Below are 17,032 nucleotides of genomic sequence, written 5' to 3'. Positions count from 1 at the left end.
AATTTTAGATGCAAGAACAGGAAAAGTGGTCATGCTATGTTAGGTTGTTTCTAGGTTTTTAATCTACTGTGGGCAATACTGTTCAGCTTCCAGCAAACCAAATAATTTGAGAAGTCAACCTATAGTCAAATTATGGGATTCTTTTAGTGAATTTAGAGTTAGAGAACAGAAGATCTTGGTAGAGATTTGTGTAAAACCTATACAAAATGCATATTTCTCATATTAAGAAAAAAATAGACTGGCCCTGAAATTTAAATTTATTCTCTATATACTAAAGAATTCAAACCACATCTATTTTAAAAATATAATAAATACTGACATAATATGGTTAAATCTGTTAATTGTTGATAAGTTACTTTTATTCTTCTTCTTCTACAGAGGATGACACAGGATATAGAGGTTAAGTTATTTGCTCCTATATCATGAAGTAGAAAGCAGCAGACCTAGGCAATTGAGCACCAGAATCCATGACAACTTCACTGATGGCCTGTTGTAATCATGTTCTCTTATATCATGATAAGAATTTTACTTCTTGCTTATCCTAGGAGGCCAATACACTGTAGTATGATTATTTTTGCCAGGTGTCCCATAAAGTTGAATCAGTGCTCCATGATTAGTCTTTCTTCTGATGCAATAACGCAAAAAAATATGCTTGGGGTTTCAGAAGAAATGTACAAAGCAATATGGTGTCGTTAAGCGTTAAAACATCTAGACCTTTACTGCATTTCCTTGGTATTATTCATACAAAGTCAGCTATCACCCTCTCTGCCCCATTCCTCACTGCCCCGTCCAAAAATCCACATTGTATTAAATAAATAACGATTAAATACAAATATATTATTCTACACATTCACACACTTGCAAAAGGCAACAAGCCACCTGTTTTTCTAAACCATTTTGACTGAGAGATAGGACACTTACTGTGAAAAGCAAGAAAAATTTCATTTTGGAATCAAATTATCTTTTCCTCACTTAGTTTCACATATATTCTGTTTTTCACTTTGTACTTTAAATAGTTAGTTAATTGGGACTATTTAATAGATTATATATGTTTCTGCTGAGAGTAATTGTACCTTAACAGTAACTGAAGGAATTTTTATTTAATTTGCTAGTTGGTTCATGGTTTGCTAGAGTTAAGCAGAAGCTGAAGGGCTCCTGACTGTAGGAGGTGAAACTCATTCATATTCTTTTGTAAACAAATTAATGGAGAGTTGCCAGTGTGTTTTCATCTCACAAAATCACCTTAGCAACATGGATATAAAAACAGCATGAACTTTTCCTCAGAGCCTCCAGTCTTTCCTAGCATGAGGACTCAACAATAAATGAGACTAGCAAAATTCTCCATTGATTTTAGTCTTATAAAATTGAGTTTCAGAATTTCCATGAAACATAGATTTTAACAGTAAAATAAAAAGAGGCTAAATTTCTCTTCTGTATAATGATTAGTATTGCCCAACAGGACTGTATTTGTTTTTTGTTTTCATGACATGGCAGGAAACACCATGTACCCTTTGCTTGATTAAGTTTAAAATAATTTTAGAAAAAAAAAAGCAGAGAAAGTTATATTTTCAAATAATTAGGTCAGACTAATTTGAATCATGGGCTCTATGGTCACCAATTATACTTACATCTTATTCCTCTGGAGTTTGAGGAGTATGACCTCTGGAAAATTGAGAAAGTGAAAGCCGCACTGCAGTCTTCACATCCATGCTAACGCCTGTGGGCAGGGCAAATCCTGGCAGAAGGTTGCTCTCAGATATCTGTGGGAAATAAGCCACAAAGCTTGCTTTGTTTTATGTGTGTTTTCATTGACTCTCATCTCTCCCACATGGAAAGGCCAGAAAACTCTCTACTTATTTGTGGATTTCTCATAGTTTTGGTCCTTTGTTTTGGTTACTGCTTATCCACACTCTAGAGAAAGGAAAGCCAGTGAAACTATAGCACAAATGTATTTAAGAACTAAGCCTCTGGGCCTCTGCCATCCGTTGTCTTCTTAGTTTCTTGTCTACTTTCCAGATTTAAAGGCAGGAATGATGAACACATAAAAAAATACCTTTTCTTATGACAGTCTACTTCTTTTTTTAATTTTTTGAATATTGCAATAAGTCCTCAGCTAATTGTGTAAACAAAATTTTTACTGCTAATTTTTGAACTATGTGGAATATTGGGTAGGGAGTGGATCACCTGGCTGCCACATGTATTCTTGCCTGCCCCAATATGTAATGGCAGTGATATATACTTGTAATGATCAGGGTCCATTATCTGTGCCTGAATGGTGACTCTTTTCCTGGTCTTTGTTCATGAAATCTCAAGTGCTGGTTGACTGAGATGTAAATAGAGCTTAAAATCTTGCTAGTAAAAGCACCCGTCTTCTGTGAACAGAAATGCTAGATAGACCTGCAGAGCTCATTGCACAGAGTCAGAAGCACAAATTCTTCATGTGGGTCTCTAGAAGTAATAGCAAAAGGGGCCACTCTTACTTTTACATTTTCCTTCTGTCTACTAGGGACATAACACTAGATAATGACCACTGATTTAGGATGTATCCTGCATCCTGGAGAATGGCACCCCATCTTTGTAGAGTGTTATCTCCAAGCTTGTGCCTCTATGCCTTCAAAAAGCTGTTGATCACTCCGTAAGACTGGCAGCTTTTTGGTGGTATGCTCTGTCATGGGAACAATGTTCTTCATTGTGATATGTCCACGGCCATCCCTTTTTTCTGTTTAAAATGGTCCTTAGTCTGATACAATGTCAAGTGGGATACTATGTCTGTGGATCAAGCATTCTGTAAACCTTCAGATATTGGAGATGGTTGAGGTTCCAAAAGTGGCAAATGAAAACCCATACCTAGAATAAGTGCTGATTCCAGTAAAAATGAATTGCTGCCTATTTGAGGATGGAATCAACTTGGCACCAAGTGACTGGTTAGTCTCCTTGAAAGATGGCATCCTATCAGGCTTGAGTATCATTCTCTGATGCAGGCTAGTTGAATATCTGATAGCAATGGTAGTTAGCCATGGTGATGATCGGTCCACGATGTTGGTAGCACCCATGAATTGTTTTCATCCCTGATAGTCTCTTCATGCATTCGTTGTACCAGCACTGTGGGAGCTGATGACAGGCTGGCTGTCACATGTCAGCCAGCAGCAGACAGAGTCATTCTGTCCACTGAGTTCAGTGCCGTTTTCATGGTAAATGTTTTCTGGTAGGCATTAATAATTACATAGAAACTTCTCAAACTTGTACTTACTCCAATAGGTACATCACATACCTCTTCCCCAGACCTCCCTGTCCCCAAGGTTTCCATTTTTTTCTTTCCAATCTCTGACCAAGCAGTCAAGCTAATTGCCACTGCGCAGAAATTTCTGTATATTCTTATCTTGGGCAATTTTTCTTTTATTGTTATTATTATTATTATACTTTAAGTTCTAGGGTACATGTGCACAACGTGCAGGTTTGTTACATATGTATACATGTGCCATGTTGATGTGCTGCACCCATTAACTCGTCATTTATATTAGGTATATCTCCTAATGTTATCTCTCCCCCCTCCCCCCACCTCATGACAGGCCCCAGTGTGTGATGTTCCCCATCTTGCATCTAAGTGTTCTCTTCGTTCAGTTCCCACCTATGAGTGGGAACATGTGGTGTTTGGTTTTCTGTGCTTGTGATAGTTTGCTCAGAATGGTGGTTTCTGGCTTCATCCATGTCCCTACAAGGGACATGAACTCATCCTTTTTTATGGCTGCATAGTATTCCATGGTGTATATGTGCCACATTTTCTTAATCCAGTCTGTCACGGATGGACATTTCGGTTGGTTCCAAGTATTTGCTACTGTGAATAGTCTTGGGCTATTCACCCACCTCGGCCCACCTCGGTCTCCCAAAGTGCTGGGATTACAGGTGTGAGCCACTGCGCCCGGCCCTGTGTTTTTAGTATAGACAGGGTTTCATCATATTGTCCAGCTGGTCTCGAACTCCCGACCTCAAATGACCCACCGGCCTCAGGCTACCAAAGTGCTGAGATTACAGGTGTTAGCCACTGCCCCAGGCCTACCTTGATTTCTTTTGATTGCACACATTGAGTGATGCCTGTTGGCTGCCCTAAGGATACATGTTCTGTTAACTATCTTCAAAGCTCTTCACCGACCAGACCCCTGGCTGACAGTCTATTAAAATAATTACACTCACAATTTCTGACCATTAAATGCCACCACTTGTTTTTTGTTTGTTTGTTTTTAATGTTTGGATCTAATCATCCCCATTGTTATGAGGAAGTTAGCACCGATCTTCTCTTGAAAAACACTACTGAGTTTTTCAATGATGCTGGGACCCCTCTCACCTGCACATTTCTTTTTGTATTGCTAAATGGTGTGTTCTCTGGGTCCTTCCACAGAAAATACCCACCTCCCATAGTCAGCTGGTAGGTATTTTGATCCTTATATACTATATCCACTCTAGCAAGCCACTTCTCTAAGCCTTTGATCTCTTTCTACTATTTGCATGATAGTTCTAGAATTTCTAACATCAGTTTTTCTAAGCTTCTGAAAGTCAATGACTAGCATATTGGTACCAATCTTCAGGGTCCTTGCCAGTGTGTTATATTCTGTATCACTAGAGGGTGGTCCTATATCAGCAAATTCTCCCTTATCCAACCTTTTATTCTCTCCCTGCTTGATCCAGCATCCTCAAGATCCAGTACCCATCATTTCCCAGCTCCTGATAGTACATATTTTCTAGGTTTTACAATAGTCCCTTTCCTCCATTAGCAGGCCCTGAGATTCCCAGACTAGACTGTGTTCTCCTGACTCCAGTTTATTTTTCTTGTCCTGTGATCAGGAGATAAAGTGGAAGTAGATCTTGAGAGAAGGAAGGTACATGTTGCTTTGTAAGACAAATCTTTCTGAATCATTTTCAACAAAGAGGGAATGCCAATTTTTTTTTTTTTCTTCTTTTTGAGATGGAGTCTCACTCTGTCGCCTGGGCTGGAGTGCAGTGGCATCGTCTCTGCTCACTGCAAGCTCCGCCTCCCGGGTTCACACCATTCTCCTGCCTCAGCCTCCTGAGTAGCTGGGACTATAGGCGCCTGCCACCTCGCCCAGCTAATTTCTTGTATTTTTAGTAGAGACGGGGTTTCACCATGTTAGCCAGCATGGTCTCAATCTAATGACCTCATGATCCGCCCACCTCGGCCTCCCAAAGTGCTGGGATTACAGGCGTGAGCCACTGCACCCAGCCTCAGAATGCTAATTTTTAGTGGAGAAGACTGGGTCACTAATGCAGTACCAGTGAGTTCAGAAAAAACTGGGGTCTCAAGATGTTTTTAGTGCCTTAGCTCAGATGTCACCATGACAAGTCTCAAAGTCTCACCCGTTCCTAACCAGGTGCTGACCTTGACATAACAGACTTGACTGGCAAGGGTAGAGAATTCAACTGTTTCAAGAGATCCACTACTCTTATAATTAACTCTTCAAATTTTTCTCCCCTTTCCAATAGAGAAAAATTTCTTTTTGCCACCAAAACTAACTTTCATATTTTGCCTTAAATTGATCATTAGTCTCCCTTGGCTGTTTATTATCCTTCAGTGCACTGAGGGAATGAGTCATCTGATTCCCCTTTTCTTATAATTGCTATGCTCCTTCTAACTTTCCAAGGACTGAGATATTTCACCTGCCTATTCCCACATCATTTTATCACCTATGAGAGTTTTAATAATTACAGGACAGAGGCTAACCATATTCTACCTGCTAACAATGACAGGACTCTTATTCCCAGCCAGCTCCAAAATTCTCAGAGTCTCCTTCCCGGGACCACTCCTGGCATCAACAGTCATAGGTTGGATTCCATAAGAAACAGCCCCTGAGCTGAATAATTGCATCCAAGTGGCTTTTTGGAGCTATTCTCAGGAACAATGCCTAAGAGAGTAAAGAAAACAACATTGCGGACAGAGATAAATTAAACTAAAAGCAGTTGCAATAGAAGTCTCAACTTATTACCTAGGGAGCTCTAATGCTGGAATAACTTCCCCAAATTGAAGAAAGTGATGCAGACAGGAGACAGGGAAATACTGAGTAGAAGAGGATGGTTTCCCAGCAAAGGCCCCACTCTAAAGCCTGGAAACCTGTGGCCTTAAATGGGAACAGGTATTCCTGGTTTTGTGCCGAAAATGTTGCCTCTTGGCCTATCATACCCTGTATCCTGTATCCATATAAACCCCAAACCTCTGGGTCTGTGAGGCGATGAGCAGAAGAGCCAAGGAGCAGAAGTACTGTGTGGCAGAGAAGGAGAGAAGAAAAGGAGCATCTGAACATCAAGAGGAGACCAGCTGGGGATGGTAAGACAGGAGTTTGGCCACAGAACAGCCCAACACCAGGGAAGATCATCTTCCCACCCCATCCCCCTTTCAACTCCCCATTCATCCCACTGAAAGCCACCTCCAACACTCAATAAAACCCTTGCATTTACCACTCTTCAAGTCCGTGTGTAGCCTGATTCTTCCTGGACGCCAGACAAGGGCGCAGGTACCAAGGGGACACTGAGCTGGTTAAAACTTAAGCTGGCTGTGGACAGTAGAGCTAAAATAGCACTGTAACACTGGGGCTTCAGGAGTTGCAAGCACCCACCCCTAGATGCTGCTGTGAGGCCAGAGAGCAGAAGTGCCCACCCTGGTTTCTGCACCTGCCTGTCTGCATGCTCCCCCTCCCAGAAGGAGTTTGAATTCACGGTGACCAGATAAAGAGCCATGCCCTTGTCACACTTCCTTTGAGGGCAGCCAAGGAACTCTCCCATTTCAAAAAAAGATGAGAGGTGGATTTTGTAACATCCCACTTTGGAGTCATTGTATATGGGCTACTGTGAGGAAAGGTTTATAATATTGGGCAAAGCAGTTCCTTTGGACCAAGGTCATCTCCAAAGGAAAGACTCAGCAGGTCCCAATCCTTGAAATTAAGAAAATGAATGCTTACAGCCTACATCCTGAAGGGGGATCTCGGCCATGCATCAAACAATTACTTTTGGTCTTGGCTATCTTACATGATTTGGGGCAACCTAGTTAACTCCCTAAATATGTTTTATTTAGGTATATCTTATTTTATGGTTAATGTTTTTAACATTTGTAAACCCTTACCACACCCAAACAACAAAAGAGGAGATGATCTAGAGCTATTCAGGGCAAAAGGGAAAATTCAACCTAGAATTACAAACCACAAAAAACTCAGACATATATAACCTATACATCTGAAGAACCACAGTTTGACTGTGTCAGGAATTTGCAAGAGCCTTTGTACTAAGATCATGGTTTCTTAATTTGTGAGTAACCAGAAATGTGGATTTTTATGACAAGATGAAAGGAGAGGTGTTCTTTCATCTGGCATTCTTTAGAGGCTTGTGGTAAATTAGGAGTTTACAGAGAGATTTTTTTGCTGCAATCAAAGTCACAATCCCAAGGAACATGTATTAAGTGGCCTGGAAACCTCAGGTAAGCAAATATAGTATTTGGAGGTTTCAATATGGTTTATTTAAATGTAGAAAGTACTGGGAAAGTTTGCATTGAAGACAGTTATAAATGCTTTAGAATCTTTATTTTATTATCTATGCCATACTTTAATGTGTATGTGCATGTGTGTGTGTGTGTGTATTACGTGATTGGGAAATGGCCAGCAATAAGTGGACTGACATAATGGATTAGGAAGGTAGGAGTTGTGATTCTGTGATGGTTTCTGTTATGATAACTAGAAAATACAGAGAGAGAGAGAGAGAGAGAGCGAGCAGGGTACCATAAAGGAAACTATATAAGCACCAAACTAAATTGCCAAAGAGAAAAAGACAGTCAATTTCAAAATGAGAACTTGTGTCTGTGCATAATCAGTTATCTTTAATTCCATTAAGTTAAAGGGAACCTGGGCAAAAGAAAATGTGGTGCTCTCAGACTATCCATTCTCTAGGCTAGAAATCATCTAATTAGCTTCCTGATGAATTAAATTTGAGCTGAAAATAATTACATAAATGACTTCAGTAGTAAAATAATTCAGAATTCATTTATTTGAAATAATGTACACTTGGACTTGTCATGTTGCTGGTTTTCTCACTTAGACATTCATTTATCATCACAGCTTAAAAAAAGTCATTCATTAAAAATTATTTAAATGCATAAAAATGAACCATGTCACCAAGGTATTCATTTTCCTCTCACCTTTTTCACAAACACCTACTATATTTCAGACATTGCCAGGCACAGTGAATAAAAGATGACTAAGAAACAATTCTTGTTTCAAGAAATTCACAATTTAGTAAGGTAGATAGATATAAATAAATATACCAGGCACAGAATAATATACAAAAGACAGTGAGTCATTAAATGGAATAATGATTGTCTATCATGTCCCAGGTTCTAATATTCATAAAATAGAAATTAAAAAATACATGTTCATGATACATGAACTCATAGGAGGTGACATTTTATCTGGATTGGTTTGGAAATGATGAATGAGGATATATATGTTTTAGGTAAGTTCATATTTAAGAGTTGCACTTGTCCAAGTGAAATTAGAGTAAGAGAGGAGAGTAAGAGAGTGAGCACTGATGTCCTCGAGCAATACGCAGTCAGCAGCATACAGAAGCTGAAAAGAGAAACTATAGATATACAGGTTTAGGTTAGAATAACGCCCTGAGGGTAAAGAGGCAGAAAGGGGTATGGGAATTGAAATGATTGGCAAGACACTTGTTCAACTCCATAGATTATGGTGTTCTCTATATTTAAACACTATAGATCATGGAGTCTAAGCAAGGTGAGGAAGAAAGTGAAAGTGACAAATAGCTGAGGAATTGGAAGAGGATGAAGCAATCATTGAAATATAACTTTCTATGAGGCTAACAAGTATGGTAGGGTGATGGAGTAAAAGCTGGAATGATAAGTTGTGGTTTGAGGTGAGTTATTGGAGTTTGGTATTTCAAAGGAGGAGACTTTCAAATCATCACAAAGGAAAGCACATATGAAAGTCAAAGGAGTTACAGAAATTGAAGAACTCTGAGGGGCAAGAGCATTGAGTCATCCATTTGCAGTTGAAAGTAAGGAGGAACATGGTGGAGAGGAAGACAGTGGGCCAACTGTGCCGTCAGTGCAAGAATGCCCACTACACACAGAAGCTCACTCGTTAGGACTCTCCCACAACTGAATTGGTGGATATCTTCTCTTGCCTGGGGCAGAATGTAAAGATGACAGAGAGAATTACCTCTAGGAGGCCCAGTTTTATCATGATCCCAGTTGTTCCTGTCAGAAGGTTCTAAGGTCTCTAAATGGGCATCAAGCAGAGATAATTTACCTCTCAACACAAGCACAGGGATTAGCAGCACAATCTTAAGGGTCTGTATTAATTTCCTCCTTAAAAAGAAGTTTCTGTCTGGCTGCTTCTAATTAGAAGGATGTGGGCTAACAGAAAACTGTTCTGGGGCTCATAACGTCTTTATTGGCCCAGTTCTATATCCTGGATTAGTTGCCTTGTACACAAGTCACCTAACATCTCTAATCTTCACTCCAGCAAGAAGAGCATTTGGGAGCTAATATTGGATAGAAAGAAATATACTGTGCTCCAGAAACTAAGAGAAAACCACTGGAGTTGGAGAAACTGATGAAGAGAAGCTACCCTCAGAGGGGGATGAAGATAATCAAATGAATAATGGAGAGAAATTGCATTTGTACTATTGCTCTCCCTTATCCCTTGCCCCCACTCCCCAAGAGGCCCTGGTGTGTAATATTCCCCTCCCTGTGTCCATGTGTTCTCATTGTTCAACTCCCACTTATGAGTGAGAACATGCAGTGTTTGGTTTTCTGTTCTTTTATTAAGAAAAATACCTAATGCATGTGATGGGTTGATGGGTGCAGCAAACCACCATGGCATATGTATACCTATGTAACAAACATGCACATTCTGCACATGTATCCCAGAACTTAAAATAACTTCAAAGTTGATTTCAAACTAAATCACAAGCCTACAGTAACCAAAACAGGATGGTACTGGTACCAAAACAGATATATAGACCAATGGAACAGAACAGAGGCCTCAGAAATAATATCACATATATACAACCATCTAATATTTGACAAACCTGACAAAAATGAGCAACGGGGAAAGGATTCCTTGTTTAATGGTGCTGGGAAAACTGGTTAGCCATATGTAGAAAGCTGAAACTAGATCCCTTCCTTACATCTTAAACAAAAATTAACTCAGGATGGAATAAAGACTTAAATGTAAGACCTAAAGCCATAACAAACCTAGAAGAAAACCTAGGCAATACCATTCAGGACATTGGCATGGGCAAAGACTTCATGACTAAAACACCAAAAGCGATGGCAACAAAAGCCGAAATAGACAAATGGGATCTAATTAAACTAAAGAGCTTCTGCACAGCAAAAGAAACTATCAGCAGAGTGAACAGGCAACCTACAGAATGGTAGAAAATTTTTGCAATCTATCCATCTGAAAAAGGGATAATGTCCAGAATCTACAAAGAACTTAAACAAATTTACAAGAAAAAATCAAACAACCCCATCAAAAAGTGGGCAAAGGATATGAACAGACATTTCTCAAAAAAATAGATTTATGCAGCCAACAGTCACATGGAAAAATGCTCATCATCACTGGTCATTAGAGAAAAGCATATCAAAACCACAAAGAGATACCATCTCATGCCAGTTACAATGGCAGTCATTAAAAAGTCAGGAAACAACAGATGCTGGAGAGGATGTGGAGAAATAGGAACGCTTTTACACTGTTGGTGGGAGTGTAAATTAGTTCAACCATTGTGGAAGACAGTGTGGTAATTCCTCAAGGATCTAGAACTAGCAATACCATTTGACCCAGCAATCCCATTACTGGGTATGTACCCAAAGGACTATAAATCATGCTACTATAAAGACACAAGCACACATATGTTTATTGCAGCACTATTCACAAAAGCAAAGACTTGGAACCAACCCAAATGCCCATCAATAATAGACTGGATAAAGAAAATGTGGCACATATACACCATGGAATACTATGCAGCCATAAAAAAGGATGAGTTCATGTCCTTTGAAGGGACATGGATGAAGCTGGAAACCATCATTCTCAGCAAACTATCACAAGGACAGAAAACCAAACACCGCATGTTCTCACTCATAAGTGGGAGTTGAACAATGAGAACACACGGACACAGGGAGGGGAACATCACACACAGGGGCCTGTTGGGGGGTGGGGTGCTGGAGGAGGGATAGCATTAAGAGAAATACCTAATGTAAATGACGAGTTGATGGGTGCAGCAAACCACCATGGCACATGTATACCTATGTAACAAACCTGCACGTTGTACATATGTACCCCAGATCTTCAAGTATAATAAAAAAAGATTATAAATTAGCACAATTATTTTTCTGATAAAAAAATAAAAAGTAATTGCTTTTGCACTAGGACACCCTGCCAGACGTTATCATTATAGTTTTTCTCTGGGAATCAAGGTGCTGAGAGTCACTTTAGATTTCTGTATCATTCAGGATACAGCCAGGAAAAACACTAACCACTCTAAGACTTTCAAAAAGATGGATGTGGTCACACAGCTTCCTGAGTTCAGATTCTTTAGAAAGGACAGCGTGAGACAAGGATTGGTGTGCACGTGAATTTCTTTAGGAAGAGCTTATGGAGGAGGACAAAAGCAGGGTAGAGAAAAGAGCAAAGAAAGATGTCGTTTAAGCAAACCCCAGTCCTTGGCCTGATCCACGGGGGAGGAATCTGGAACATAAAACATGTCACAAAATCATCCCCTCCTTGACAAAAGGAAGTTGCCATTTTATAACATTTATCATCATTGGCTGCACCTGCTTTGTCAACTCCTGCCAGGCAAGTCTTAACAAAGGGACAGTTTTGAGGCCTTAGCAATCAAAGCTTATAGCAGGGTAATAAGTCCACCAAGCCACTAGGAAGATCTAGACAGAAACTAGAGTACCTCCTGAAACAGCTGATGGGAGAACGAAGAAGCTCAAGAGGGAAAGGTGAGGCCACTCAGAGTTTGGCAACAGCAAGAAGTAGCTATCATTCCTAGGCCTGGCAAGACCAGCAGAACAGGTGGTACTACAAGAGCCCAGAAGCCAGGCCAACCTGTGGGATTGAGACATGGCAGGCACTTACCAGGCAAGCTGGGACCCACAAGAAGAGGTGCTTTTTTGCAGAAATTGGAACTGTGGAAGAGATGCTGCTGAAAATGCCATGAAAATAGGGGGTGGGAGGAGAAAAAAATATGACTGCCATCTTTCCCTCCCCTGACCCTAATCTTGCCTCCTATTGGATAAACCTACCAGTACGCACAAGAGCCACTGGAAGATACTTTTCCAACACTCAGAGGAGAGTAGGGGAAGCTTGGGGAACAGATCTCATGGCCAACACGAAGTTAAGTGAGTGCCCACTAGAAGAACTGAGGGCAGGTTCTCCTGGAAGGGTCAACCTGTAACTCCACTGTCTGAAACCAGAGAATTCAGATAATCAGACTGTCTGCATGTCATGACTCAGAATTGGGGAAAGAAAAGCTGATTAGGATGCCGCGTCTCTGAAGTGGCAGCTCCTCAAATCAAGTCCAATTCTTGGCTTGCTGGACAGTTTGCAATCCCAACAGTTGCTATGTATAGGGAGTAGATCTTGTTGATGTTTTTAAATATATAATGTACAGTTCTTATTTATGCCTGATGAGTGTTCTGAGGATATACAGATGTCTCATCTAACTCTTTACCTTTTCTACTTCCTAAAGAAGTAAAATTCTGTTTACAGTTGTCAACCAAAAAGTATCTGAGCCAGGTCTCAATCAGTTTAAAAGTTTGTTTTGACAACGTTAAGGACAATGCCTGGGAGGAAACAAACACAGAATCATAGAAACAGTCTGTGGTCTGTGCCTTTCTCCAAAGATGATTTTGAGGCCTTTAATATCTAAAGGGGAAAAGCAGGCTGGTAAAAAAGGGTAGAGGGGAGTGTATGGACAAATCACTAAATCTATATTGCAAGAGAAAAGGAGCAGGTAGGGTAATAGTCATGTATTCTTCTTGCACTCAGTAAATTAGTACTCTATAGAAGATAAGGCAAATCTAGAGTAGCTACCAGTGGAGATTTTTTAAATCTTTTATCTGAAGCTATCTGCTTAGGAACAAAAGGAAAGGCAGCTTCTTGCATGACTCAGCTTTCAGCTTAATTTTTTTTCCTTTTGGCACAGTGAATTGGGGTCCCAAGCTTTTAATTTTTCTTTCACACAGCAAATTGGGAGTCGGGGGTGTGGGACCAACAATATCCAATCGTCTTCAGGAAAAATAAATTTGACAGTGCCACTTTTGCCCTTGAAAACCTGCATCAGCAACACAACTTTGGCAACAGAGTAGATTAGATGATTCCTAGGAAATGGAAACCAAAATGACAGCTGAGTAAAAAAACTATGAAAAGTAAAATAGACCAACAGACTACACAGGTTTTTGGAAACAAAATAACTTACCTTTTTTATCTTTCATATCTTTCATTCCCCATTTAAAATTGATTTCTGTATTTTAAGTCTACTGAATTGTATTTTTTATTGATCGCATTGACTCTTATAACATATATATACACACATATATATACATATATATAACAATTTCTCTCCAAAGTGGCTCTAAAAATGTGTGCTGTGTGATATCTGCAAGATACTCATCTAGAAGAAATGATCTATGGACATTTTGATGAAATGCTTTATTCCAATCCCATGCTTGGCTGGTGGTATTTTACAGGTTCATTTGCAAGTAGGTTCATTTTTTTTAAACTTGCTTTTCAAGGTGGTGATGAGAAATTGGTAATTTATAACTTCATAATGCCATTCTCAGGTACTTCATTGTCTTGGGATTCATATATCTTAATTGAATTTAGAACATCACCATTTGAGCCTCAAAAAGTATTTGTAAGTAGATATTTCTTTTCCTATAATGAAGATTAAAGGATCTGGGGCAGAAAGTTCTGATCAATTCAAGAGGTGCTGCTTGTCCCCCGGAGGAGCCTGCAAAGATCAAATCCATGTTTTTATATGAGAACTTTTTGAAGAGCTTGACGTAACTGCTAAAGTGTCTGGAATGTCTAGTGGTTTAAATGGTCTTTTCTGGGAAATGTTAAACATTAACTTTCTGAAAATGCATGATTAGAGAAGGAATAGAATGAATTCACGTACAAGAGTGGTATGAAGGATCGTGTGTTAGGCTATTCTTGCATTGGTATAAAAAATGTCTGAGACTGGATAATTTATAAGAAAAGAGGTTTAAATGGCCAGTGGCTCTGCAGGCTGTCCAGGATGCACAGTGTTGGCATCTGCTTCTAGGGAGGACTTAGGAAGCTTTTACTCAGGGAGGAAGGTGAAGCGAGAGTAGGTATCTTACATGGCAGAACAGGAGCAAGAGAGAGAAAGCAGTGGGAAGGTGCCACACACATTAAAACAACCATATCTCCTGAGAACTCACTCACTATGCAAAAACAGCACCAAGCCACGAGGGTCCACTCCATGATCCAAACAGCTCCCACCAGGCCCCACCTCCAGCATTGAGGATTACAATTCAACATGAGATTTGGGCAGGACAAGTATCCAAACTGTATCAGATAGGAAGTAAGTCACATATAGGGAGAAACATGGTATGCTTTTTTATTTTTTCACTTTACAAACTCTTTCATAATAATGTTTTATCATGGTGGGAAATTACAAGAAAGAGAGTGCTGGAAAAGTAGAGGAAGAATATTGGGAAGGGAAAGTATGGTTATGTTTTAAATAGATTAGAAAGGGAATTGCCTCTCCTTCCAATGCTACCAGTCTGCCTTCTGTAATGTAGGCAGTAGACTCCCCAGCAGAAAGTAGTGTCTTGAAGTCTAGTGTATCTCCCATCCTTTAAGCAAAGTTATTCCAGATATAAGATAAAACATAGGAAACAGGAAAAATTCCCTAAAATATCACATGAACTATAATGAAAAGCTCTCCCTGCTGCCATGTCAATTCTCATCATCACAAAAGCACCAAGTAGATAGTTTGATTTCTACAAGTGACTAAAGACAATTACTCTGGCAACTTTCATGGGGACCATCTCCATAAGATAGAGACATGGGGAGATTTTTCTAAAAGAGACTCTAGATCCTGTGGCATTTGTCCACTTTTCTAGGAGTTGTCCTCTCTCTAGCCTCTAAAGTCCATCATCTTCACCAGCCACACATATGTATTGGGTACCTACCTTGTGGGACATACATCATACTATACTATGAGGGACGCCTAAGGGACGGGAAATGGCCTCTGATGTCCAGGAGCTACTGATTTCACTAGCTCTGTCTGTTCCTCTCCTCTTCCACCCTTCAATGATTCTAGTATTCTAGAAGATTGAGCACACATGCCCCTTTCCATGAGTTCTCTAATCACAATAGTTTCCTTTCTGAATATCTCTTACTTTCTGGAATTAGGAACTACAAAAAAAAGGGGATGGGAGAGGGTGTCACCAGAGGCTGGAATGACTAAATAAGAAATACTTCTGAAATAAGAAAATATAAAGGTTGAGCCTAAAAGAACCAGCCATAGTGGGACAAGTTTGGAGAGGTAGGAAGGACTATCTAGTGAAGAAGATGATACATGAAAGGTCCAGAGGTATGGAATCAGAAATGGTGAATGTGTTCTGCTTAAGCCATTGTGGAATAAAAGTTTGTATAGTGCTGAGACCAGCTCGGTCATAGAGACCCTAACCTAGCAGCACTAGAGGAATTAAAGACACACACACAGAAATACAACATGCGGAGTTTGAAATCAGGGGTCTCCCAGCCTTCAGAGCTGAGAGCCTCAAACAGAGATTTACCCACATATTTATTGACAGCAAGCCAGTGATAAGCATTGTTTCTATAGTTTATAGATTAACTAAAAGTATTCTTTACGGAAACAAAGGGATGGGCAGAAATAAAGGAATGGGCTGGGCTAGTTATCTGTAGCAGGAGCATGTCCTTAATGCACAGATCGCTCATGCTATTGTTTGTGGTTTAGGAACACCTTTAAGTAGTTTTCCGCCCTGGGTGGGCCAGGTGTTCCTTGCCCTCATTCCAGTAAACCCACAACCTTCAGCATGGGTGTCATGGGCCATCACGAACATGTCACAGTGCTGCAGAGATTTTGATTATGGCCAGTTTTGGGGCCAGTTTATGGCCAGATTTTGGGGGCCAGTCCCCAACAGTATAGAAAATAGTGATTGCATAGATCAGTGCATTCAGACTTTAGTGCTGTCCAGCAGAAATGTAATGCAAGTATGTAATTTCAAGTTTTCTAACAGACATATTAAAAAAGTAAAAAAGAAATAAATGACATTCATTTTAGTAATATATTTTCTTTGATTTAAACTACCCAATATATTATCTTAATATGTAATTAACTATTATTCATGTGATTTTTATATTCTAGTTTTGTGTGAGGCCTTTGAAATCCAGTGTTTACTTTACATTACAGCACATTTCAATTTGGACTAGCCACATTTGAAGTTTTCAATAGCCACACATAACTAGTGGCTACCATATTGGGCAGCACAACTTTGAAGTACATGAGAATCACCTGGAGAGCTTGTTCAAACACAGATTGCTGGGCCCCACCCCCAGAGTTTCTCAGACTTAGTAAATCTGGGGTAGGGTTTGATAATTTGCATTTCTAACAAGCTCCCAGGTGATGCAGATGATGGTCGGGAACTATACTTTGGGAACCACTGGTATAGATAAGTGATTCTCAAGCCTAGAAATCCCTGAGGAGTTAAAAGCAAGGAAAAATTTTCTAATCTCCTGATCATACCCTGAGCCACTTAAACCAAAAACTTTAGAGGTGGGGCCCTGGCCTTGCTACTTTTTAAAAGTTGTCCAGGAAATTTTTACCAGCCACATCAGAGAATCACAGAGGTAGGAAAAGAAAAAACTAGAAAGATGCTGTAATAGAAAATGGAAGTCTAAGTTTAAAAAAAAAAAAAAAAAAAAAAAAAAAACTAAATTTTATAGGTAATTTT

General features: G+C 39.7%; 1 long non-coding RNA gene across 3 annotated transcripts in view; it reads right to left on the bottom strand.

Annotated features, from left to right (window-relative positions):
• LOC111555785 overlaps nt 1-17,032 on the bottom strand; it is a 54,578-nt gene that overhangs the window by 11,545 nt on the left and 26,001 nt on the right. For all 3 annotated transcript variants that reach the window (XR_002735646.1, XR_002735644.1, XR_002735645.1), the window contains exon 3: nt 1,629-1,760. This is a non-coding gene — a long non-coding RNA (uncharacterized LOC111555785). The remainder of the gene's footprint in view (nt 1-1,628; nt 1,761-17,032) is intronic.

Source organism: Piliocolobus tephrosceles, chromosome 2, assembly GCF_002776525.5.
Source record: "Piliocolobus tephrosceles isolate RC106 chromosome 2, ASM277652v3, whole genome shotgun sequence".
Taxonomy (NCBI): Eukaryota; Metazoa; Chordata; class Mammalia; order Primates; family Cercopithecidae; genus Piliocolobus; species Piliocolobus tephrosceles.
Note: the sequence above shows the minus strand (reverse complement) of the source record. Positions and strands in the feature narration are given on the sequence as shown.